A 27,706-nucleotide genomic window follows, 5' to 3' on the forward strand; every position below is an offset into this window, starting at 1 on the left:
AAAAATAAAAACCTAAAACAAATGAATAAAAGTTGGTAAAAATTGATTTTCGACTAAAATATCTTTTTAAAACTTTGAAATATTGGCTTTAATTTACTTTTATCTTTAAAAAAATATTGTTGTCAACATTCAGTAACATTTTCAAAAAAATCGAATTGACAGTTTTTTTTACAAAAAATTGAAAACCGAAAAAAAAATAACGAAAGCTGGTAAAAATTGATTTTCGACTCAAATATCTCTTCAAAAATTAAATATACATATTGGCTTTAAACTACTTTCAAATGATATTGTTGTTAATATTTAGTAAAATTTTGAAAAAAATCGAATTGACAGTTTTTGTACAAAAAATTAAAAACCTAAACAAATTTAACAAAAGTTGGTAAAAATTTACTTTCGACTCAAAAAGCTTTTCAAAAATATTGGCTTCAAACTTATTTTATTTCACAGAAAAAATTGTTTTCGATATTCAGTAATTTTTATATAAAAATCCAACAGTCTGTTTTTTCATAAAAAATAAAATCTACAAAAAATATTACACAAATTTGGTAAAAATTGATACGAGTACAAGACAAACTTTTAAGCAAAACAAATCAGTGTGGGACGCATCCCAAACACTTTTTTGTTTTCAAATAGTTCATGTTATATGTTTATAATGTTTTTTTTTTATTTTTTGCGTGTCTAAGGCTAAAATTATTAAATTATTTTGTTGACTAACCACTAACGCCTGCACTTGTGTTGAATCTCTAATCGTATGTAACTACTTTTTGAAAATTTTTAAGTGTAAAAAATATGTAAATAAACATATTTTTAACAAATGTTCATTTGAAATGATAAACATTAGGGAAGGAAGATGGTTTCTATAAGAATGCCGAAGCTCATCTTCGAAAATATTACGACACATTAGATTTTCTAAATCTTCGAATTTTGCTCTGAATGCTGTCTCAATGCTCTAATTTTTTTTTTAAATGAAGTTAAGCACTAGGCAGCCACGGAATGACATTCGTGACACTATTTCAACTTAATATTTGTAGTGTTCAGCCTTTTACTTTATATTTTTTTTTCTGAGTTCGTTGACTGCACTATGACCATTCTGTAACCTTCCTGTGGACGAAAAAAGAACAACAAGTGTAATATTGAGGTTTATAATTTAAACATTTTTATAAGTAATAGAAAAAACGCTTTATGGAATTGCATAACCAAAAACCGAAAAACGTCATCCTATTAAAACTAAATTACTTAATTTAATACCTCTTTATAGGAGGGCAAATTTCCAATCAAGATTGTTTGTCATTTGTATTGAGATTTCAAATTGGAGTTGAGTGATTTGACGTCTAAAAAACAATGTACTTTAAATTAATAATATCATTTACCATCGTTACAAACTAAAGTTTAAAATACAAAGAAAATATGAATTTTAATAAAAACTTAAGCTTAAGGCCGTATTTACTTAAACAAAAATTGAAGTACTGATATCATTTAATATCATAGTGTAAATTAAACATACATGTGTATATAATATTCTATGAAAAACCTTTAGATTGTTACCATCGACTGTCCAGCTGTTCATCGTCAATTTCCATGACATACCTTCTCTTTGGGTTTTGCAAAAGGAATGGATCTAACATAATAATCTTGTAAACTCGATATATATTAAGAAATATTCCTTAAAGTCCTTTATCAAAAAAATATGAATTACTAAGTATAATTTTCTTTCATTTATTACAAAAATACACTACAAACCAAAATCCATTTCTTTTCGGGATGATTGAATTTCCTTTCCGCTACAACTTTATAATTTAGGTTCTTAAAATATAATAATTTGTATCGCCAAAACTATAACTTTATTTAATTTTTTGTAGTAAATAAATTGTATTCCAATGTTTTCGAATATTTTCTATCAAATCTATCAATTAAGAGTTACTAAACAGCAATAAACCGTAGTTGAATGTTTTCCCATGAAGGGTATCATTTTCAAGAGCTTGGTCATAGAGGCATTTGAAGCTGCCGTCTTAAAACTTTTTACTAGTAAAACTACGACATTCCTTACAATTAAACGATGCTTCAACTATACATTGAAATTGTAAAAATTCACTAAAAAATTCCAAATGTTTGCAAGAAAAGTTTCCTTACCATGTTACTTCTCGAAAAGGTGATCACAGTTGGCAACCGAGAAATTGTAATTAAACACCTTTAGACTTTTTTCTTGGACCAAAATGAAAGATAAGGCCATTGCTTGACAATCGATTTAACGCTCGAAGACGTATCTCTTCCGCAAATGTTCGAATTAGTCATCGTTTTTTCTCTTAACACCTAAATAAACATCGAAATATAACTTTTTATTAAAAAACCCTGCACATAATTCAGTATTCCCTCCGAAGAATAAAATTGAAGTGATGAAGCCTTATATTTAAGTAAATTCAAAAAAGGTTACTCATAATTCAAACACAATACATCGAAATTCCTCGAAGGACCAAACTCTAAATTCTGTCACAAAAAGTATTCCCAATTATAAAAGAATAAATTAAAATTCAAACCCGTGAAATTTGTTTATGCCTTGATACAGATATGTTTATGCCTTAATTCAGATACGTTTGATTTATTTCTAGGACATTTAACAAGGCCAAAATATATGAACTTTTTTTTGTAAAAATGAAATATTCTTTTTAGTTACAAATAAAATAACGCCAACGGCCCTGACGTAGGTACCCTACATAAATCCCGAAGGTTTTTGCATTATGAAATTGTGTTCATGTTAGGACTTTGACAAGTGGCCACACGTTTGTGATTCCATAGAAACGGCTATTAATCAATATGAATTCGAAACGAATTTAATTTCCTCAACCCTCTATCTTTCTGGCAAAAAGAAAATATACTAAACCGTCCTAAAACCGGGGCCATTAATTCTGACCAAAAAAAAAAGAAAAAGAAAACTCACTCCAACTCCACCTTGAAAAACCCATGCACATATATAGAATTGGCAAACAGTATATCAAAAAGCCAAAAGGTTTCTTTAAGGGATAAAAATAAAACAACAATCAAACCGTACAAAAACAGCAAGTATTAAAAAGTTGGAATCGAAGAATGAAATATGGAATTCGTTGTGCATGAATGTTTTAGAAAAATGAAAATAAAAAAAATAAAAATAAAATGAATGACCCCTCAGTTCCAATTCTCATAAACTGTGGGGTTTTCCAGTATTTTCACAGTCTTTTCCCTAAATAATAAATGCAGTATAATGTGTGTTCGTTTATAACGTAAGATCGGCAATGGAATTTTTACCGCCATTCAAGCTTCTTTATTGTGGGTATATATTATTGTTAACTTTGCACAATTTGGGCTTGATTTAGGGGCTGGGGCACCTACAAGTTTTTCTTGCTTATGTTATATTGGGCGCTTTTGGCTTGAATTTATTCTGCTTTTGAAATAAATATATATGTATATGTCATTGTGATTTATTAATCATTTATAGAAATGACATCGTCCGTGTATAAATATAAAGAATTTCTTTTATTCCCGTTTGGAATATTATATGAATTTATTTTGGCCACCTACTGATATTTTATTTGGAAAGTTTACTTCGGAAGGTTTCAAAAAGGGGGAGACGGAAAAAGACACGAATTTATTTACAAGGTATTAATGAGAGTTTATTTTCTATTTCACCATCCCCTTTGTTTGGTTAGGGAGAGATTTAAACTATAGTTGATATACTTAAAAGTATTATTCGACTTTCTATAGAAAAATTCGCTGACTTGAATAATTTATCAATATGGAAAATAAAAAAAGTTATATTTTTGATATGTCACATTTAAAATTACTCAGTTGTATTATGTATGTCAAGAATTTAAGTACACATGAGAAAGCTTATTTTAATTGATGCTATGAGAAATGTAATGATATAAATAGTCCTGGAGCGTTGAAGAAGTGATTTCATAGAAACAAAAAGTAAGGGAAGGTTGCTATTACATTAAAGTGAAACAAAACAAAAAAAAACAAAGTATGCATTAAAAACATATTTTTCCAATTTTTAAGAGTAAGTTCCAACGTTTCAGCCGGTGTCTCACGAATAAATGCTTCAATGTTGTCTTCCATTGTTGCGTCAATTAAAACGGACTTGTCTGTATGAACATTAGCATAAACATAGCCCCACCGGTCCCGAAAGTGAAATAAAATTTTCACCGAACTAGCTTCTCCATTGTTGCACGTGCTGTGTGGCATGTATCACAGTCTTCATGAAACCACATGTGAAGTCAAGCACCAGCCCATAAACCGCACCAAACTGTGATTTTTTATGGATGCATTGATAGCATTGATAGAATTTGGGTACAAAATAATTGACCTGTTTGTATTCCTTGTCCTCCAACCTTCTTATATTCTCAGTCTCCGACTGTTTTGAGTGCCAAAACCATGTTTATCGTCAAAAAATCCAAAAGTCACAAGTTCTTTCGAAAACTACCAGAGATGCTCAACAAGTAAATTTTGGAGCGCAAATTTTTAAATGAATGCAATTTATATTCTTGTAGTTGTCAAAGTTTTTAAGTTGTTCCAAATCATTTCGCGGAGCTGACAATGAATCGGAAGAAATCATTCAGACTCCAACATAAACTGTCACAACTAATATAATAATTATTACCAATCCCTTTTTCTCTTCTCTTTGAAAACTTGAACGGACTCCGAAACATCCATAACATCAGGGAGTAGACACCTTTTGATTTCCATCTAGTAAAATGGAGTCCAGCTTAAATTTAATTTTTCAGAAACGCCTTCCAAGAAAGTAATTGTTAGTTCTAGTAGTCCTCGAGGCTGCAATTGTTGCAACTGAGATTTCTAAAAATACAATCAATTTAACGGACAATGCTGTTTCAAATTTATTTTGATCAATATCGGGTCAAATCTTTTAAATATTAGAATGTCTGGACAAGTTAATTATCCAAGTGATCGCAGGACCAGCAGTTACAACACAATCTCTTGAATGTAGTGACAACATGCCAACCTGCCTGTCTTTGCGGGAAGAATGCATGTCCTATTTCTTCTCCCCGTTTTGACTGATATTGCACTTGTCTCTATCTGAAATTCCCCATTCAAAAACCGTGTCATAAAATACCATTGCGGCAGTCTTACCTGTGCCAGAACTTAACTTCAGTACCGTGAGAAGTTGATTTATTTCTTATCCAGAGACCAAAATAGGTAGGCTATCAACAATTTCATGACGAACTACGTCTTCAATAAGTTAGCCGACCCAATGAATTGTAAGTTGTTTTCTTCTCACGAGGTTTTTCACACTCTCGATGAATCGAATTCGAATTAAAATTGTACTCAGCTTATGTGAAAGAAGTTTAAGAATAGAATTCAAAACCATTCCAATCACTCAATTTAGCAATATCAAGACTAGCAGTACGTAAAGTTTTGGTATAATATTTGTTGTTGAAGGAATTTGTAATTCACTCGTATCTTGGTTTGCAGTATCACCTTCCAATTCTGTTTCTGATGAAGATGAAGATGACGTTAAAATGACCTTAATTTCACGAGACTTTAAATTATTCTTAAGATGATGGATGGGAGAAGTTGGAACATTTTTAACTTCCCATTGGAAGTTATTGTAACCGGCCCGATTAGTCGAATTGAAAATTTAGAAATTTCTCGACATTTCAATGACCCTGACGTTTTTTTCGTCGTCCATAGCTCAAAAACCAGAAGATATATTGACTTCAAATAAATTTTGTTATACAGATAATAGTGCATAAAGATGCAAAAATGGCTCTCAAGAAAATTGCGTGGGTGTTTTTTTTTACCACAGCAGTTTAAAAAGAGGTGAACATTTTATTTAACCCTAAATATCTCACGAACCAATGACGCTAGAGACTTGAATTAAATTGTATACAATATATTGTATAACGTGATACAATACAAGTATACCTACTTTAGAAAAAAAAACAACTAACATTTTTTTATAAATAAAAAACTTACCTCGAAAATTTTACCAATAAAAAATGACTTTATCTCTAAAACAATTTTGTACAACGAAAAATAACGTTTTTAACATCTGGTAAAATTTTCAAAAAGTCGACTTGACATTTTTTTATAAAAAATAAAAACCTTAAGAAAAATTACTAAAAGTTGATAAAAGTTGAATTTAGACTCAAATAACTTTTTAAAATTTTGAGTTTATGGCTTCCAACTAATTGGAACTTATAAAAAATATCGTTATCAACATTCAGTAAAATATTGAGATAAATCGAATTGTAAGTTTTTTTCACAAAAAATAAAAGCCTTCCAATTGATGTTCGGTTCTTGATATCTCTCAAATTAATTTCATTCATCTAATTTCTAAGTATTTAAGAAATGCTATTAAAATTTGTAAAAATTTGTTTTCGACTAAAAAAATATTTTCAACAAAACTAAATATTTAAACTAAACTATTTCTTGATATGAAAAATATTGTTTTTAATTCAAAAATGTTTAAGAATAATTCAACTGACACCTTTTTTAACCCAACACGGAAACCTACACACTTTTAAGCAAGCAAAATCGACATACGAGATTGGAATATATTAGTGTGGGTCGCATCCCAGCCTCTTTTTATTTTATACGGTTTCGAAAGTTAGTTCAATGTTATAAATTTGGAGGCTATTCGAAAGATTTATCTAACGCCATTTTTCAAAAAAAAAACAGAACATTTAAATGTCATATAAATTGGGTTGATGTGGATTATATCTAAAAATGAAGTTCGTAAAATTACTAAAATTAGTTTTGAACTTCAAAATATGAATTTATCAAACATTTTTACATAAAGTAGTTCGAATGTTCCTAAATATATTTCACCATTCGTTTTTATTTAAAAACATTTTTCTGTCAACTTACGGCACTGTTTTTTTGTATATAAACTTAAATTTTATTTTTTAAGTCAATAGAATCCCACAAAATCTTCTGTGGCTATTGACATTTTAAGTTGCCGCCGCATAAATATTCAATTTAATTAATGAACCTTTCAGCTTCCCCATTTGCACTAACAGAGTGTGTGATGTATTGTGCCTATAAGACCACCAAAATGATTCCTAAAGGACATCTCAAATGTCATATCTTCCTCTTGAATCATTCAAGATGTCATGCGAAAAAATTTATTACAGGTGCCCAGCAATTCCCATGTCAACAATAATTCACCAAAATTACTCGAAAATGAATCCCATTAATGTCAGCACCCAAAAGCACGTTTTGAAAATCACCATCTGTCAGTTGTGTCTAAATAAGATAATTATATACACCTACAATCTATATATCTTTATTTATTTGTAGGTATACATATAAATATTTGAATTAAATGCAGAATTGGCATATACCTATCTACATTTGTTACACAAAATAAATGATAAACATACAAATATACAATAAAACCAAAGTGAGTGCGAGTGTGATGCCTGATTAAATTAGTTTTCCGATCAAACTCAATAGAATTGGCAATTAAATTAAGAACGTGTCATGTTCGATTTACCTACCAGCCCATAAAAGATTCACTGATTCAATTAGGGATCATAAAACAATTAATTATAATTTTTGCCGTAGCCATCGCATCGCATAAAAATGAAAAGGTTTTGGCTCTGATTGGCCTTTCCCTATACTCGGTTGTGGTTTCCTGATTTTGTTTTCTCAATTCTCAAAAAAAGAAAAATTATGAACAACAACAACGCGCTATTCTTCCGCAATTCATTCATTAATAAAATTTATGAAAACAATATTACCTTATCCCCCACCAGCTACCAGCCACCAGCCACAGCCCCAAAACTGAAGAACTGACACAGAAACAAACCACATCCTTGCTTCACTATCTGGTAGCTGCGACACCACTGCCACACAATGACGCAAATTACAAGCCACGTTTCTAAGTTGTAATATTATGGCAAGCGGTACGCCATTGCCATCGCCATGGTGCCATCGTCCATCAGCAGCCGGCAGATACGCAAGTACAGCCCCATCGCCATCACCATCCCCAAGCAGTTACTGGTTAACAGCTTACAACATCAAGCACGCCCAGACTTATAATTAAGCATTTGGAGCAAAATATCTTACGTGAGACGTCACCTATTGCCAAACATTTTTAACACAATTTTATGTACCGATGATGGTGTACCTTGGCTACTATGGCTACTATGGCCACTATGGTCTGCGGGGTTCGTTCTGTAATGGCCACGAATCAGATCGTTACAAATCGTTGCTCGCTAGCCATGTTATTCTGATTCTGATGAACATTCGCATTTCTGATTCTGAGAAATCTTTTTTTGTTGATTTACATTGCAACGCTGCGCTGCTCTGCGCTGGCTGCTGCAAAAATGCAATTTGTAGATGCTTCGCAAATATATAGATACTGCGGCATATTTAGGGTGCGTCATCTCTATTCATCGTCTGCCTCCACTACACATCCACATTGCATCCCTTGTAGCAGCAAAAGCAGCAGCCGGCTGGCAAAATTATTGCAGCATTGCAACCGACTCAAGGAAACTAATCAAATTGCTGAACCACACGACCCGACCATTCCACATGAAGTACTTATCATGCGAAGCTCTCAACGGACAGCGACAGGTGGCCCCACATGCACATTGAAGATGCTCAAGATAGTCCATCAGTTCAGACCTACTAAATTATTTCTGAAGACATCACACACAAAAACAAAATAATAAAATTAAAAAAAAAAAACAGAAACAGAAAGACTCATGTTAGTGACAGAAATAGAATGTTTATACAGTGGCAGTTAAATGTTTTCAGTTTTAGATTAATTATTTTTATGTTTTTAAAGTTTTTGTATTGTTTTTTTTTTTATTCTAAGATTTATTAATTTATTGTCTATTAAAAAGCTTGGCTGACGAATTGTTTCAAGGACTGTCATACGCAACGCATACGCACGTCACTAGTCACAAGTCACAGGGTGTGATTTTTGGCATTCCTTAGATTGCGAAATAATTTTAGTATTTATTTTAAATTATTCAAAATCGAAAATTAAGCAGAAATCTAATAATCAGGCAGTGTTCTTGTAGAGCTTAGTTTTTAAGTGAAAAACAAATGTTTGCACATAATTTATTGCTGCAAAATATAAATTCATTAAAATATTTCCGCATTAGAGGAGATTCACCTATTTATTGAGGTTGACAGTAATTTTGTTTTGTTTCAAAAATCACATGATTTTTTGGATATGAGGAAATACATTATAAAGAAAGCAGTACCATCTCAAGATCATTTTTGAAATGATACGCAGGTATTCTTCAATGTATCTCTCAAGTGATTTTATATTAGATCGAATTAAGTGACACATTTTAGAGTATCAGTGGAGACACATTTTTTATTGATTCTTTTTTTTCTTAGATTTGAAACAATATGTTTGAAAAACAATGGGTCTACTGAAGAAAAATTAGTAAGCTTGAAAACTTATATATGAAGCAAATCACTAATAGTTTTACAAAGATGAAGAAATTTTGAACGGTTTGTTGTTTATTTTTGGACATGTTTAAAAAATCTTAATAAGTAAAATAGGTTTGGTGACAATACATGTAATAGAAGTACAAATGCCTCTGTAATTTTCAACATTATTTTTCCAACTAGAATTATAAATTGGGATCAAAAAAGAAGATTTCCATTCGTCCAAAAATATTTTAAAATTGCAATGGAAAGCATACAGAACTCGAGCAATTTTTTAAGATTCTGAAGACCATTTAATACATCCGACCTGAAGACCATTGTAAGTATACTAATATCTACTTAAGGGATCATATCTTAAAGAAAAACCAAGCTTCCTTGTGAAGTTGAGTAAACTGATTCAAAAAATTGAGCAAAAAGATCAAGAGTTTTATTAATGTCAGTAGAATTATCGCCTCTAAATTTTATTGTAATTGGAATACCAATTGATTTCCTTTTAGAATTAATAAAACTCCAGAATCATTTCGGATCACTTTTCAACTTAAGCTAAATATTCGAAATATAATTTCTCTGCAAGAATTTTCTGAGAACCATGAATTCTTTACGAAGTTTACAAATTTGTCACTTTATCGTATCGAATCAGTGGAGAAAAATGTATTCGATGTCTTCGAAATTGCAATCATTTCCGTTCAAAAAAATGTAATTTCATAGATACATTGGTTCAAGAAGACACGAAACGAATGTTCAAATTGAACCCACAAGTTTATTCGGTATTCAAAACTCCAGTACCTTATGAATCAGTTATAATTTTTTAGACATTAACTGTCATAAAAATTCCCACATAGATGAATTTGGGTGAAGTACTTATAACATCTCCTAAAAAGTAATGTTCAATTCTACATAAAGAAGATTATTGTTCTTATCAAATAATGTTTGAGAAATATTGAATTCAGATAAAGGTTTCGTTCGCAATTTCGAAAAAAAAACAGAACTTATAAATCGAAAGCCCGAAAAACTATAAAAATGAAAATGTTTGTTATAAAGTGTGATTTTTTAGCTATTATCTTTTTGACAACACTGGTTTAAACAGGTAACGCACGTTTCGTGTTTTGTTTTACTGTCAAACATCTTCAGTTTGGTCTATTATTTAACCATGGATCATCTAACAAACGAACAAGCTTGCAAATTAATACATTTTTTTTATCAAAATACGTGCTCTGTTAAGAAAGTTCAACGCGCTCTTCTTCCATTTTATGGTCACTTTAATGCACCACATTCCGCACCGAATTTCCATTTTTAGACAATAAACCACCAACACGTAGTGTGCGAACTGGAGAAAATATCGCAGCTGTTCGCAACAATTGGGCCTCAACAACGTGGAAAATTTTGCGAAAGGATTAAGTTTGATTCCTTTCAATACAGCTGGTGCAAGAATTGAAGCCGAACGACCTACTTCAACATAAAACGGTTGGCGAATAGGCTCTTGGAAAGTTGGCCGAAGATCCACTTTTCCCCGAAAAATTGTGTTCAGCAACGAAGCTCATTTTTGGCTCAATGGGTACGTAAATAAGCAGAATTGTCGATTTTGGAGTGAATATCAAGCAGAAGCATTGCAAGAGCTACCAATGCATTCAGAGAAAGTCACAGTTTGATTGCGGTTTATAGACTGGTGGGGTCATTGGATCGTACTTCTTCAAATATGATACGAATCTTTACGTTGTTGTGAATGGTGATCGCTACCGCAAGAGGTTGGCTTGGCACATGACACACAGCACGAACAGAGAGTCGAGTTCGGAGCACATTTTATTTCACGTTCGGGACCGATCAATAGATCTTGCGATTTAACGCCTTTAGACTATTTTTTGTGGGGCTATGTTTAAAGTGATGTCTTTACAGACAAGCCCGTTTCAATTGACGCATTGGAAGACAATATTAAAGCATTTATTTGTAAGATACTGGCCGAAATGTTGGATAAAGTAGAGCCAAAATTGGATTTAGCGGATGGACCATTTGAAGCGTAGTCAAGGTCAACATTTGCATGAAACAATATTCAAACATTAAATGATATGGACTGTACTATCGATTCAAATAGAGATTCTGAATTGTATGTGTTTTTGTTTTGAAAAAAATTCCTATAGCTTTTAAAAAATCATCCTTTATATCACCCTAGAATTTTTCTATATCTGTTTACCAATGTTTCATTCAATCCGTACCAAAGTAACACGAACAAATGTGCCTTTCTCCCCTCTCTGATATGACAAAGATCTACGAACCCTTCTTAATGTCAGAAATTCATTGTGTAAAACATATTCGAAAACCAGGTCAAGTGTTGGCTTCTCTAACTATGAGCTATCTTAATGCAGATCATCTTCATTCATCTCTTTGTGAATTTTTATATCTACAATACATTGACAAACTGCTACATTGCCATTAAACGTCAGACCGATGCGATGGCTTCCCTTCAACATTTTAACTAGACGATATGACATCTACCAAAAACTATTACCAATCTTTTTGCTTTTTTCCTTCAGCTAATCATGCAGCAATAATCTTGACTATAGTTTTTTGATTACTTTAAAGGTACCTCATACACCTCTCTTACTCAAATCGAAAAAAGCCTTGGAAAGATTCCTTTATTATTTCTGTTTATAAAAAAAAGCAAAAATCATGTTATGAACTACAGGACTAAGCCAAGCTTTCTTCAATTCCTAAGGTTTTCGAAGGCGTTGTCCACGACACTCTCTATTTTGAATTTTTATTGTTTCTTAAAAGACAGATCCAATCTTGCTAAATTTTTGTCAAAAACTATGAACGCGAATTAGAGTAAAGAAACGATTATCACTGCAGATTTGAGTAAAGCCTTAAAGAATAAAATCTGTCATCAAACTATTAACTTAAATTATCAACTTAAAGCCCTTCTGTTCTCACCCATTTTTATTTCATGGTCCCTGTGTTTTCACCCATTTTTATTTCATGGTTTGGATCGTACCTTAAAAACCGCCAATATAGTGTTTTGTTTAGGTTCTCAATCTCCAATCCCATTTCTACAAACTCAGGAGTCACTTTTGTCATTTGCCTTAACTATTAACGACTTTATTAATATCATTGATAATTCAACTATCTCTATTTACGACCGACGGTGACAAATAACTAGTTGAGGTTATTCCTACTCCATCTCAATCTGTCTTATTCCAAAATGATCTGTACTCATATCAGACTTGGTGCGAGAAAAAATTCTCAGAACTCAATGAAGCTTAATGGCGTTTCATAACATTTAACCGTAAGCCTTCACATCTTCACTATCGAACTTATAGTCCGCGCGATATGTTACGATTTATTCTTCCTGTTCTATTCGCGACCTAGAAGTTATTTTCGACACTCAGTTAAATTTTTAAGCCCATTTTGATCATATTATTAACAAAGCTTACTTATCCCTTGGCTTCATCAAACGTTGGTTTAAAGAATTTTCGAACTTCACTAGATCCTTTTGTTTGTAAGACTTTTAATTGAATACGCTAGTCATGTTTGGTCTCCCCTTCAGAACTCTCACTGTCAAATAATTCAATCCTAGGTCATCCTTCGGGTGATAATCTATTCTTACCAGATATTGAAGATCGCTTAATACTTATTAATCCGCAAAACCCTCTTAAAACGCCGCTGCGACGTCGCTGATACTCTCTTGCTACACCAGCTTGAACAGGTATCATAGACTTACCATTTCTGGAGATTCCTATATAAACTAATCCAATTTACGTCAAACAGGGCCCTCTCATTTGCCTTATCAGATTTGCTCACTTAAAAACAATATCTACAACTCGTTTTAGACCTGAGCCTTAGCATAATATAAAACTCAAAAAAAAATAGGTTTAAGTCTATACTATAGCTTTACGTCATTTTTGTTAATAGCAAAGTTGAGAGAAATGCCTGTACCAATAATTATAAGGAAACTTTTCATCAGTGCTGTAAAGTCAAAGAAGCAACAACTGCAGTCAAATATTAATACCATTTTGTCCAACGGCCAGCGCGGGTAGCGTTTTCCGTTGACCATCTCCGTACAGGAATCGTCGATTCCGAAATTTCCGAAATAATCTCTAATTTTTTTCTCTACATGTGTTATTATTAGTGGCATCGTTGATGGATGCAACACGAGTTTCAATCTGACGACGACTGTGCCTGACAGTCATAGTCATAGTCATAGTTATTTCTTTTTATTTAGATGCTAGTTGCACTTATTGCAAATGCTTTTAGTAAATATACTCGTACATACTCTAAACAAAAATTTCAATTTAGAGGAAGAAGAACAGCAGCATGTGCCGAAATTAGAAGCAGACACTGTCGATGCAAATAGACAACAAAAAGATATTCTTAAAACAACGACGACTCCGACGACCACGACGATTGGACGGTACGGTACGGTAAGGGAAGATCGGCTACACGGGCGGCTACGGCCAGAGGTGGCGGCGGTAGCAGCGACGACTACGACTGTGACTGCGACTGTGATGATGAAGGGAACGATGAAGATGAAATAATGCAAAACATAGATACTTTCAAAACTATACACGAAATAAATCCTTTGAATAATTTTAATTCCATTGTTTTGTGCCAGTGAGTGTTTGAAAACTATGCATTATTTTTCTTGCATATATATAAAAGTATCTTTATTATATATTTTGTTTTTTCTGTTGTTGTTGTTTTTAGTTTAGGGCTCATTAATTTGTTTAATTAATTCGGCATTACTAACAATGTTAAGAAACAATTTATATTTATTTTAATTCTGTTTGTTCATTTGTGTGACATCCAAATACAATAGGATTGATGAAATTTATTCATCTGCTTTAGGAGACAGTCCTTCGGACCTAAATAATTTAATTTTTATTTTAGGATTTTAAATATTTATGTAAATTTCTTTGTTCTTCAAGAAATGAACGTGCGTCTTTTAGTAAAGCACTGCCAAACTTTATTAGTCACATTGTTTTATGGTTTTGTATTTATTTGTTTTTACTGTTGATGAAAACTTATTGTTTTAAATTCGAAATTTTAAAAATGCAAAACATATAAATTAAGTTTTCGACCAACCATGTTATTTTTTCTTTAATTTCTACCAAAAGATAGACAAATATCTACACAAAGAACACTTTTTTTCAAAGGGGAAAATTAATTTTGGGGCAAGTTAATTTTGTATCAACATTAACTTTGTAATTCGATCTTAGGAAACAAAAAATTAATACTTTTTCTTATTTTGATGACTAATCGAGAAAACTTGTCCTATTTACTTTTTGTCAGTGCCAAAAAGCTGGCAGTCAATTTTGAAACCTTAGAATAGTTATGTTTTTCGAAATTTCTTAAACTTGAATGCACTTTACACTATTTTTGAAATGAAAGTTTAAGTGCAAACGTATAGTTTTTCTTAATTACATTGTATGTTATAGAAATAAAAGATAAAATTATATTGTTTTGTCATTTTTATCGGAACAAATTTGTTTTCTCGACATCTGCATCGGTGCATCGTATTAACAAAAATATTTGTCTTAGTTTATTTTTATTTTGCAACTATAATAATTTTAGAACTGTTTTTTGAAATTCGATGTCAAGAGCGGTCACTCAAGATTCAACGGTTTAATGAATTAAATATAGAAAACCGGAGAGAACTTACACGTTGTCCGGAGAAATTTTAAAGGCAGATTTATTCACTATTATTTAACTTTTTCTCAGCAATTTCAATTACACATTTTTAGAGTGTATTTGAAAACAGAAAATAAATATGTATTCAACTATTTTATATAACAAAAAAACGAGGATGAAAAAAACTACTATTTTTTATATATTGTACTTTTTTTTATTTATTAATTTATATATTATCTCAGTACACATTTCTATTACGGATATAATATAATACTTCTTTGTTAGCTACATATATTTTTTGTTCTTTGGTGAGGAGCATACACATATACATTTTTTGCCGAGCTGACACGGGAGCAAGTATCATAAAATTGTCCGTGGTTAAAACAGGGATTTGTGATGTCACGGCCTGCAACCTTTAGTGTCTGTCTCTGTGCCTTATTGATAAACATAGCAAAACAAAGCTTAATAGAAAATTGTAGTCGTTTAAATTTGAGCTTCAATCACGTTCCTCTGATGCATAGTTACGATCCGTAATCTAGTATCATTACAAAATTTCGGTACATTTAAATTTTTTCATAAGTATTATTGGAGCTCCAATTTTCAAGTATAGTTTATGAGGAGGAAGTCCTGATGTATTCAAAGAATTTAAAAATATTAACATCATTATCTTGATCAGTCAGATTATCAATAGAAAGATAAGATTGTTGTCCAGTGACGCTATCAGCAATCCCAGATGATCCTAATGCTAATGTATTTTTTCCTTGTATTCTAAATTTAGCAAGTAAAAGATTGATCAAGAACGTTTTTCCAGTCGGGCCAGGTGCATCAATAAAGAACATTATTGTCCACTGTTCTGTATCACGTTGTCATTTATAGTGTTGTATGCAAGTTGCTGGTCGTCGTCGGTTAATTTTTGTTCATTTTTTTAAACGAAAATTAAAAGTTGGTTGGCGTCATTCGTTATTTCTGTCACGTTCGTAGGAGATTCCATATCAAAGTCTGACATAATTTTTCCTGATATTTTTAGAAGTTGATCTTCATTTGTGGCGTGATTGCTAATTAATTAATTAATTAATTAATTAATTAATAATGTGATATAACTTCATAGCAGTTTTTCTGAACTACCAGAGTTCTATGTATATGCGTCACTTGAATATACGGGATAATACTGCATTATATGGTACAATCCAACGATTATCAATACGAATAACGTGTCCACTTTTCATCTTCAGTGGACCAGTCTTTCCGGCATCGGCCGGTGATCGACGCCGATATTTCGAATAGCTATCATTTTCTGATTGATTGTGTTTCAAAAAATCCTTTGGAAATGCCTTGCTACATTTTAAATCTTTCATACATGGAGCTTTAGAATTTAATCGATCATATTTTTGCGAACGATATCGTATAAAATAGGATCTTCTTGTTGATCAGGTAACCCAGCAGAAATGAAAGTATCAAAATCGTTTGTCCGTACTTTATCTTGGAGCCAAACTAAAAGATAAATATGAGGCAAGCCTCTTTTTTGAAACTTGATTCAATTTAAGCGTGCCAATGTTAATACATATCGACAATATACTGACTGAATAATTCTCCGCAACGAAGTAAAATAGTATTTTAATTTTCTCTGCTTACACCGGTGTTTTTTGAGGAACTCTTGTTATTGGATGGACTTGTAATACGTTAATTGAATAACCGTCTTCACCATCACTAAATATCAAAGTAAAGGGTACTGCATTGCATCGTAAGCCCGGTGTATTTCACTTAAACGTTTTAGAGTCTTATCTCGTTCTCGCAAAACGATATCCCTTTTTGTAAATTCTTGTCCAACAATTAATACGGCTACTTCATCAACTTGAGATGCATTATAATGACCTCTGTGCTCTGTCTGTGGCTCACGGGCAGCTCTGATAATGACTTGAACATTTTCTGTATTTGATTGCATTGCTATATGTATATATATGGAAAACAAAAGATATTTTGACAATTATATCGTTTTTCGTTAAAGTGTCATATAATATTAATGCGGCCTTAGTCAGAACTTGTCAGAACGAACTTAAGGTATCACTACAGTCCTGTGCGAACTAGGGCCTCACCCAAAAAACTTCCTCATCTTGCACTCCAAATTGGTTGAGGTCAATTTTGACCTGATCCGCGGTCTTACTCTACTGCGCTGTGGGTGTGGATTCGGAGACCGGGCCGGAGCATTATTTTCCATCCATCTCAGTAGTTGGACTCTTATCCTTTCGGCTAAGTCTACGTTGCTGTACAGCCCGTACAGCTCGCCGTTCCATCTTCTAAAAAACTCACCTTTTCTCTCAAAACAACCCAAGGGGCTTTTATCCACTTTTGTCATAATCCATGCTTCTGCACCGTAAGGCAAGACGGAGATGATAAGGGTTTTATAAAGCGACACTTTGGTCGATTGAGAGACCCTTAGCCACTCAATTGCTTTCTTTGCCCAAAGAAACAGCGAGTAGCTCGAGTTAGACTTCGTTTGATCTCATCGCTGGTTTTATTTTCTATGACCATATTGGAGCTTCTGTAGACAACGTCCTAAACTACCTTAAAATTACGTCTGTCGATGTCGACATTTTGAAAAAGACTTTGTCGGTGTTGTAGGTCCTTTCTTGATGACTGAATGTTTTTTGTTTTATGCACTAATTAACCGCTAAGCCCATTGTTGCCGCCTCTGAGTTCTACCTATTATGTCAACAGCATATTCCACAAAGCGGCCTTGAAATCGATGAAGAGATGGTAGATGTCGATTTGATGTTCTTGGATCTGTCATTATGTGAATATTTATTCGACTGCGAACTTTCCTGGTATAAAACAACAGTGATAAGGACATATTACGACAGAGAAGATTTTGAAAGCGATGTTAAGTAGACTGATTCCTCTATAGTTTTTGCATTTTTAAATGGCTTTCAGTATCGGGAAAACAATACTAAAGCTCCATTAATCCGGCATGCTAACTTCGGACCGATAAGTTGGTGCATGCTCCTAACAAAACTATCTCCAGGTGCTTGGAAGAGCTCGGCATTCTAGCCATCTGCTAAAGCGGTTTTGTTAGATTTCAGCTTATATATAGCAATCTTTATACTTCGTCTAAGATTGTTGACTTCCGTCGAGTATGTTGAATAAATCATCCTGCTTGACAGCGGGATTCGATTCGTCGTTACCATTATACAGTCTGCAAAAGTTGTCTTTCCATATTCTTAGCATTGACTGCGGTTCCGCAATTATGTTTCCACTTTCATCTTTACAGCTTTCAGTTCGATGTTCATGTTCTTGTTGATTTTGTTTCCATTGTTGCTCTCTCTTTTTCCTTCTTAGAAGTCGGTGTTCCACTTTCCTCTTTTGCTCATAGAGCTCGTGACCAGCTATCGTCCTTTTATTCAGCTGCGCTTTGCGTGGCTGTTCTTTGGCTGCATTCCTCATAAGACCAGGTGTTTCTTGTTGGTGACTCCTTGAAATCTAGTCAAAGGCGACTTCTCTGATCTTGGCAATGTTGCCACTGGTTCTCGATTCATTGTGTTGGCATAAAAGAACTTCGAAAGATGTCACTTTTGCCTTTTTCGGTATAAGACTTGCAAGGATTTATAGATGTGCAGAATCATAAAATGAAGACTTTTATCATCTCTTGGTACACTTTAAGTTTTTGACTCTTTTAAAACAAAAATTATGTAATGACAGTTTTAAAAATAAAGAGGAATTTTTCACAAAATAATATAATCCGCTTTTGCAATTAAGGTTTTTAAAATTGAAAAACTATTAACGCTTTAAAAAACATTTCAAATTTATTGGCATACCATTTGCCCAGATGCGTGGCATATATTAGCCAGGAAGTCAAAAGGGAAAACCATTTCTTAAATCAACATGGTTGATAAATTCTTCTTCATTGTTGACATAAACATACAGGTAGTTTTTGAAGCATTCAATTATTCAAGCTTTATAGTTTACTGAACTAACGTTTAAATTGAGCGTATGCTGAAGTTGTAAAAGTTCAGGATGTAAAAGTTTTTTTTTAATTCGTCGCATCCGGAAGCTCTTCATTTTTGAGGTTGAAAGTGTTAATGATAAATGTGTGTGGCCGCAAAACCAGCAGCAATCGAATATGCGTTTTTTAGTTTCTGGACTTTTAGAAACCCCATATAAAATTGTTCGTACTACACTACAAAACTATAACTACAAAAATAATCCCACAGCACTAAGAAACACAAAAAATGTTTTCAAAAAGATATAATGAAAATGTATTATAATAAAGAATTTTTTTTTTTCAAACACAAAAATGTGTTGAAAGTTACACGTACAAATATTCAAGTCGTTTGTTATCAATTTTGTTTTTTTCTCATTTTCAGACAACGTATGTCAAAAACATTAACTTCAGAACAATTGCAAATTATAACAATAAAAACTTCACAATAAATTTTCAACCAAACGCCATGTGAATAATTTATTACAAAATGACCGCCACAAAAAAATTAATAATTCACATCCACTCCGATTCATAATTACATCACAGCATCACCAACAGCACCTGCCCTTCGAAAGTATTCTAAAATATTTTTAAGACTTTTTTGTATTTCACTAGTTTCCTGGACATTCAAAGCTATTCATATCAAAATAATGCGAAAACATAAAAATTGCTCTTAAAGTAAAAAAAAAAAACAATTGAATCTTATAGATATACTCGTATCTATGTTGGTATAAACAAAACAAACAGCAGAGAGGTGGAACGATATGAACTATTTGATCGTCATTCAAGAGGCCATATCAGGGTTACGATGAAATGTTTTATCACCTGGCTGCTGGCCAAAAATGTTAACCGAACAATTGAATGTACACAATAAAAAAAAGCATTGTATTGTATGCAAGAATTTTTCACTAAACAATATAAATAAAATAAAACGAAGGAACGAAGAAGATAGGTAGGGTTTGAAGAGGAAGGTATTGTAAAGTTGATGGTGACCATCTCTCTTCAGGGTTTCTACAGTAAATGTTAAAAATATGTCCCCTAACGGCTTCCATTAAGCGAAATTAATAGTTAAGTTACAAATGGTGGATTTCACTTCGAATACAATTTAAAAACATTTTAAAAAATCAGTTGAGAAAAAATGTGAACCATTAAGTAATTGTTAAAATCTCAAAATGGCTACTTTAACTTCATGTGCTTCTGAGTTTCTGACATTAGAAATTGTTTCGTCCGTTTTGCAGACTAAAGTTCTTTTTTCTTTGTATCGTATTTCCAAAGCTTCCAATGCAGCGTTTTAAATTAATTTCATTAACTTAATTTCTTATTAATTGATCGTTTACAATTTTGTTCCATTACATTTCATTTGTATTATGAATAGAAAAAGAAATAAACCGTTTTAGAAAAACGAAAAGATAATGAAGTTGAAGCTGTAGAGTGACAGTGTAAGCGGTTTCGGCTAAACTATTTTATGCTTTAAGACGCATGTCTTAAAATATCACTCGAAGCTCAAAAAATTATAACTTGGGAGTATTATTTTGTACTTTTTATTCTAAGAAACTTGAAAATATCATCAAATGTTACAATATGTTCCGAGAAACTTAATTATAGGAAGTTTTAAGCTAATATCAAGCTCAATTATCACCTACGTTATATCAATAGAGTCAATTTAAAGTTTCAAAGCATTGAAAATTAAATTCAAAGTTTTTGCGAAAAAAAAAGAAGAGATTGAAAGAATACAAATATGGTCACCCTGTAAGTTTAAGTTCTGTAGTACCTATGCATCGGCAATAGAAAAATCGCAACGTTTTTCTTCTTTTTTTTAACCATTCGTGGGGGGCTCGTGATAGGGGATGCCAACAAAAACAACAAAAAACACAGGGGTTGTAAATTCTTTTCGTATTTTACTTTGGTCATACATTGTGTTAAGTCAACATGGGTATGGGGCGAGTTTGTTTGTTTACAAATCGGTGTTGTCAATGTCTGCCATTCACTTTGAAGCGCAAGTGTTAACAAAAAAAATACGATATCATTTTTAAAAAAACAATCTTAAAATTTTCGAACAAAAGAATATAAATGTAAATAACTGCGATATATTAGTATAAGGAAAGAAATTTTACGAACAATTTAGGGAACTTATATGTTTTCATTTTTGGGGATCTATCAGGTTGTTAGATTGTGGTGGGATGGTTAGTACGTAGGACTCTCATTCTAGAGGTCTTGCGTTCAATCCCTGCCTATGCCACCTAAAGTTTTTCAGGGGTATTGCCTCTTGCGAGGAAATGAGAAATCCTCCATGAGTAATTCTTGTCGTGAAAAGTGCTTTCTCAAAATTGTCGTTTAGATTCGGCATAAAAACTGTAAGTTCTCTCCATCCCTGAAACGACCCGCACACAGCAATAGTTAAGAGTTGTAGGCCCCAGTTCTCAATGGACTACATTTTTCTTAGAAAAATATCTTACGTCAACAACTGAATTTAGCACAGAACGAAATCAATTTGAAGACAATGAATTCAATTATTAACGAGATATCGAGAATTAAAAATCTATTTTTACCAATTTATTTTTTAAACCTTTAGGTTGTTTTGGAAAAACCCAAATGTGAAATGAATAAGGTATGGATTAAATTTATATTGCAAGCATACATTTTGGAATTAAGTTGAAAAATAGAAGGTTGATGACGGTTTTTCCAAAGAAATTCATAAATTGAACCAGTTTTTTTGTGTCACATGAATAGGGACAAGATCTAAATTTACCTATTACCGTATTTTAAATCAGATAAAAGAATACTCTGATTCTTTGGGAGCTTAGTACAAGTATTAATTTAATAGAATTAAGAAGTGTGGGTAATGGTCTAACCAATTACGAAATAGGCCAAAATCAAGCTTACCCGGATCTCGGCAAACCACCTGTTTGATAGCCAGCAAAATTTGAAGAAGTTAAAATGTTGTAAACCTCAAGGACCATGAGATATATGAAAAACACAAGGGATTCAAAGGAAGAGTCCAGAAAGCCACATTATTAAAAAAACTGGCAAAAGTGAAAGCTGCTTTAAATTCAAGGCAGAAGTTGGGATAAATGGTAGTAGAACGACTCTTGCTTGGGTTATACAGAAGGCAGACCATATACGACACCGAAAACTGAAGAAAAAATCACTATTGAATGCTGCACGCAAGAGCTAACGCCTTGATGTTGCAACAAATCACATCAAGTGGAATCGAGCTTGGCATACCGTCGTCTTTTCCTATGAAACAAAATTTTTTTTGGACCGACCTAATGGATACAGCTGCTATTTTCATGATTTAAGAAAGGAAAACATGTATCTGGAAAAATGGCACAAAAAAGTACGCGGTGTAATATTGTCGGGAGTAATCAGCTAATACGGAACCGTGGAGCTGGATTTCCAAAGCTCTAAAATGACGTTAATTACTTAACAAATGGATTCTGGAACCAGCTTGTCCGCATTTTTCTGAATTATTTGGTGGACAGCAAGATATTGTAACAATAAATACCGCACGGACAACAAAAACCTGAATTCAGGGGCCAAATGTGAACCTTTTACCATTTTTTGTTATTTTTTTACTTTAAAGGATATTTAATGTATTGTTTACACTTTCGTAGTACATGTAAAATATAAAAAATATTCCAGTTTTGAGTGCAGTTTTTGTACAATCAATTTCAATTCGGTATATGTACCCCGATGTCGGCTACACATATTATACCAATCTTCGGTACATAAATTGTGCCAATAGTGTTCATATTAATCTGGTTACTAGAACATAATATACCCTGAACATTTAATTGGTTTAAATCAGCCATACTCAACTTTTTCTTTTAATGGGCCACATTGATACTTTTATAACGCTACCCCAGGCCACAAAAATTTTTTTTATCGTTAATAATAAATTCATTCTGGAAAACGAAGATTGGCAAACAAATGTAGATCTAAATAATGTCAACAGAGTCTGTGAACTTCTTTTGACAATTGCATATTTTTCGGGGACCATGCTCCAAAATTTTAAGTATTACCCTTCTCCCTTTTTTCCTTAAACAGAGCTTCAAGATTTGAATCGTTTTTAAAATCGATGAACTCATCAAAAAACTTTGCCCGATCTTGATTTAAAACAGAAGCCACTTGTGAGATAGTCGTTGTTTCCAGATGCCATGGGTTTTCTACAAGCGTTAAGGATTATTCAATATTGTTGAGAAGTTTTCTTCAGAGATGTCGATGAGGTCTTTTGTAGCTATTATCATTGTTGGAAAATTTTGTAGCTGTTTACTTCTTATTTCTTCATGAAAAATATCAAGCTTTTCTTCAAAAGCAAATATTTTACTTGCTATAAGAAGAGGATTATTTCGTGACGCAAGAAAAAAAAACCTTTCCAAAACCCTTCCCCTACCAAGCCAGACAGAGGTATGCAAAAGAACATTACCATACTCACTTCCCTATTCTTCCAAAAAGCTTTTAAATTTTCTGTGGTTTAATTCTCTCGCTCGAATATAATTCACAATATCAATTACAATCTTCATCGCAGCATCGATTTTTAAATTTCTTGAGGAATAGTGCAATAAAAAGTAATTAAATTTGTCAAATTATATTTTTTTAAACAAGATTATAAATAAATTTTCAGATCCCGTCATGGAAGGACAGCCATCTGTACACACACGATTTTTAATATCATTCTGCTCTAGAAAATTTGAAATTGTATCAAGATAATCTATTCCCCGGGCCTGACCTTTCATCGGAAGGAAATTGAAAAATTCTTCCAATATAAAATACTGTTCTGTGCAATATCTAAAAAAAAAACACTGAGCATTGAGATAATGCTGAAATATCAGTGCTGGAATCGAAAGCCAAGCTAAAAAAATGCATTTCCTTAAGTTTTCTATTAAATTTTCCCGAATATATTTGGAAATGTCTTCAATACGCCTCACACATGTTGAATCAGCCAGCCGTAATTTTTTATTTCAGACAATATTTGTTTTTTGTTGCTAAATTTGTCAAACAGTATATCGGCAGCATTACGAAACATTCTTTGACAATTTCTTCATAGGTGAATGGTTTCATGTGCTTGCTAAGATGCTTTATTTGCCACAGAGTCTTGAGATAAAGCCACGGACATCACATTTTGGTGTTGTTGCAATGACCATTTTAAAAGAGTTAATTTCTCACATCTTAATTGTGTTTCAGGAAGATAAGTTCCGTTAAAAAATGTGTGTTTTGTGTTAAAATGACGACATATATTTTTTTTAAATAACTTGTTCACGGCATATCATTGTTTTTGCATGGCACAACAAAATATTCAGTTTCCAATTCGTCTTGAAATGATCTATTTTCATCGCAGATGATGTACGTTCTAGTGTTGCTTCCATTTTGAAAACTCAAAAGGATACTTTTTCTCAAGTTTCACTGTAATCACTCTATATTTTAAGAATTTATTAAGCATGCGGCCGGCCAACTTTTATAAGCTCGAGGGCAGCAGGTTGAGTATAGATGGTTTAAATCGTACACCTTGATGGTAATCAATTTACATCACATTTTGGTGCATATTTACTTTAACTTCAAGCATAAAATTTTAGAATCAAATTTACACCGATGTTTATTATCTGATGGAAAATGTTTCCAAAGAATTTGTAATGGTTTTTATGATTTGAAAACTAAAGCAAATTCTGATGAATGATTTTTGACCCCACCCCGTCTAAAAATTGAGGGCCCCAAAAATATTAATTAATTCAAATTATTTAAAAAGATTCTTCAAAATTAATTATTCAAAATCTAAACTGTTTTTTACCGAATACGGGAACAAGTTCAAACAAGCTAGGAAAAAAAGCATGACCAGAAAAAAAGCAAAAAATAATACAATGTCCCAAAGGTAGTACAAATTTCTGGTCATTTGTAAGAAATGTGCGCAACACTACGTCATCGTGAGTTCTTACGCTCGTTTCCAATAACACTCCTTTTGTAAGCTCGATTGATAAAGCTAATTTGCTTGCAGCACAGTTTGATGTTAATTCGATGCTGCCAATAAGTGAAATGACTCCTCCTGTACTTGAAAGCGTAAACGTTTCTATGGGACAAAATTCTTTCGCACTTGTACAGTTGCTAAAGTATTAAAAGACGCTGGCAAAACCACTGCGTAAGCTTTTCCATCTGTCCTATTCCACTGGTCTCTTTCCGAGTGGATGAAAAACTGCATTTGTCTAGCCTGACCCTAAAAAAGAAGAATCCTCCTCCCTCTCTTACGTCCTTACGTCCCTTCTATCCCAGGTCATTTAAGCTGATAAATTTTCAGCTTAAGAAATATTATTAAGAACGGAAGCTTCTTGTTGACCGGCAATACGGCTTTCGTTGCTATAGGTTCACTGTTGATCTCATGGTATATCTCACCGAAAAGTGGAACAAATCTTTACATTGTTTTGGAGAAAGTAAGATTATTGTACTTGATATTTCAAATGTGTTTGAAAGAGTTTGGCATCAAGCTCTCTTATCAAAAATGCATGCATCTGGTATCGATGAACCTCTTCTTTTATGTTAAAAATTACCTTTCGCATCGTTCAATTCAAGTACTATTGGAAAATTTTCAAATCTTATGTTCACAAAATAAATGCTGGTGCAGCCCAAGACAGCGTATGATAAGCTCATTCAATTCTGATCTTTACAGCATTGTTCAAAACCCGTACATCTGCCCCCAATGCCACTTTAAATGAGTGATATTTGCATCAAGGAGACTGAACAACTATCAGTCCTAAATATGTGCACCACAAACCACTTGTTGTGGAGTGATCACATACATATCATCGCCAAAAATGCTACTAAGTGTTTAGGTTTTCTCCGACGATGCAAGAAGTTTTTTTACCCATTCTGATCTGGCTATATTTTACAAAGCTTTTATTCGTCTAAAACTTGAGTATAACTCTTATATTTGGGCTCGTGCTCCAATAACGTACTTAAGTCTTCTGGATATAGTTGCAAAAGAGCTCTAAAAATGATTATAGATCGTTCTCTTACCGAGACAGTTGCATTCCTCCCCTTAAACAATTCAACCCGTACTGCTGGGAAATCCCATGAGTTAACTCTTGAGCCCAACTTCGGACATACTGTTAAGTACAGAGATTCTTTCTTCAGCCGTACTACACGAATGTGGAATGCCTTGCCAGGCTCAATATTTCCAACTCATTACAAGGTGCAAGACATTCAAAACTAATGTGCATCAATTTCTCCTTTCTAATTTCCCGCACTATATGTTTAATCATCATAATAGTATTCATAACCCCTTTAGTGCGCGTATAATATAAAAAGAAAATCAAAAACGTTATGTTAAAAACTACTTAGTCGAAAATACCAAATGCGATATTATAATCAAGTCACTTTAATATTGTAACAATAAATCATTCTTTTCATATAATATCTACAGTTTTTCAATATTTCATGAAATATAAACACAATTGCGAAAAATACAGTACTTGTTTTAGCATTTTTTATTTGTTGTTGAAAGTGTAAATGATGAAAGTAAAACAAAATTACAATAAATATTTTAATTTCATTTGATTTGACAGAAAGCGATGAGACCCAACTTATTTTTTCGGTCTTCTAACAAAATGAACGCTGAAAACTTGATCCTGCCATACATTTCAGAGTTTTCGTTGAATTTTTTATTTGAAAAAGTATATGGTGCTGATTTATCTAATGCAATTTTTAATAATATGTTTTGACACTTGACCTAAAGGTCTAGAGACATTCTTTCAACCAATATAATGTACTCTTAAATAGATAAGAGAGAAATATTTCGCAACGATCCAATTTTCAGAACGTTATCATGAACATGCATTAAATTGTAAACATTTGATAACAATATAATTTTACTGTACTAATTAAGTGTATTCAATACTGATAATATTAAATTCTATAACATCGAACGGCTGCTCATTTAAAACGGTGTATTTTATTAAGAAAATTTGGTAGGAAAATTTTCTGATGTTGATTGATTTTAAAATTGAATTTTTGTATGCGCCATTAATAGCTTATTAAAAAAACTGCTGCGAATATGAACACAAATGTTGAAGTCCTGCGCAGAAAAGTAGTGGTGTAATTTTTACACAGGTATATTTTGCCAGATACCCCAAAATATTAAAATAATCCTCAGACTTCTAAATTTTACACCAAAATTCATGAAATTATACCAAATTATACAATAGTGTCCTACTTGAGAATGATCGCATAGTGAATGGTAATAAGAATATTTATTTTTTTTTTAATTTTGGTACAATCGATGTATCAAAATATCTCAGTAATTTTTCAACCTTCAAATATTCCCCAAAATCGAAAAAAAAATCCCAAAACAGTGTGATTTATTTTCTTACTACCTCAAATGCATTTTTCCATTTTAATTATTTTTTTCAATAAAACTAACTTGTTTTGGAAACCATTTTCATTTTTCTTTTCTTTTAATTTTTTTATTTAAGCCAAGGAAAGTAATTATTTCAAAAAATCGAATAACTTTGAACTGACATTGAAAAGACTCTGAGATAAGAAAATTTTGAGCTAAGACAAATTTGAGATTAGAACATTTAAAAAAAACACTTTGGAATCATTCATTTTATTGATTGAAGAAATTAAAAATCGCAATTAATCTATGGATCTCCCTTAAAATTAAGATTAAAGACCTACGCACATATTTAATGAAACGAAGCCTAATAATTAAATTATTCACAAAAA

General features: G+C 32.4%; 1 protein-coding gene across 6 annotated transcripts in view; it reads left to right on the forward strand.

The window, feature by feature from the left end:
- The window catches only part of LOC129938832 (uncharacterized), a 124,220-nt gene that overhangs the window by 31,585 nt on the left and 64,929 nt on the right, over positions 1–27,706 (forward strand). The gene's annotated exons all lie outside the window — the stretch shown is intronic.

This window comes from Eupeodes corollae, chromosome 1 (assembly GCF_945859685.1).
Source record: "Eupeodes corollae chromosome 1, idEupCoro1.1, whole genome shotgun sequence".
Taxonomy (NCBI): Eukaryota; Metazoa; Arthropoda; class Insecta; order Diptera; family Syrphidae; genus Eupeodes; species Eupeodes corollae.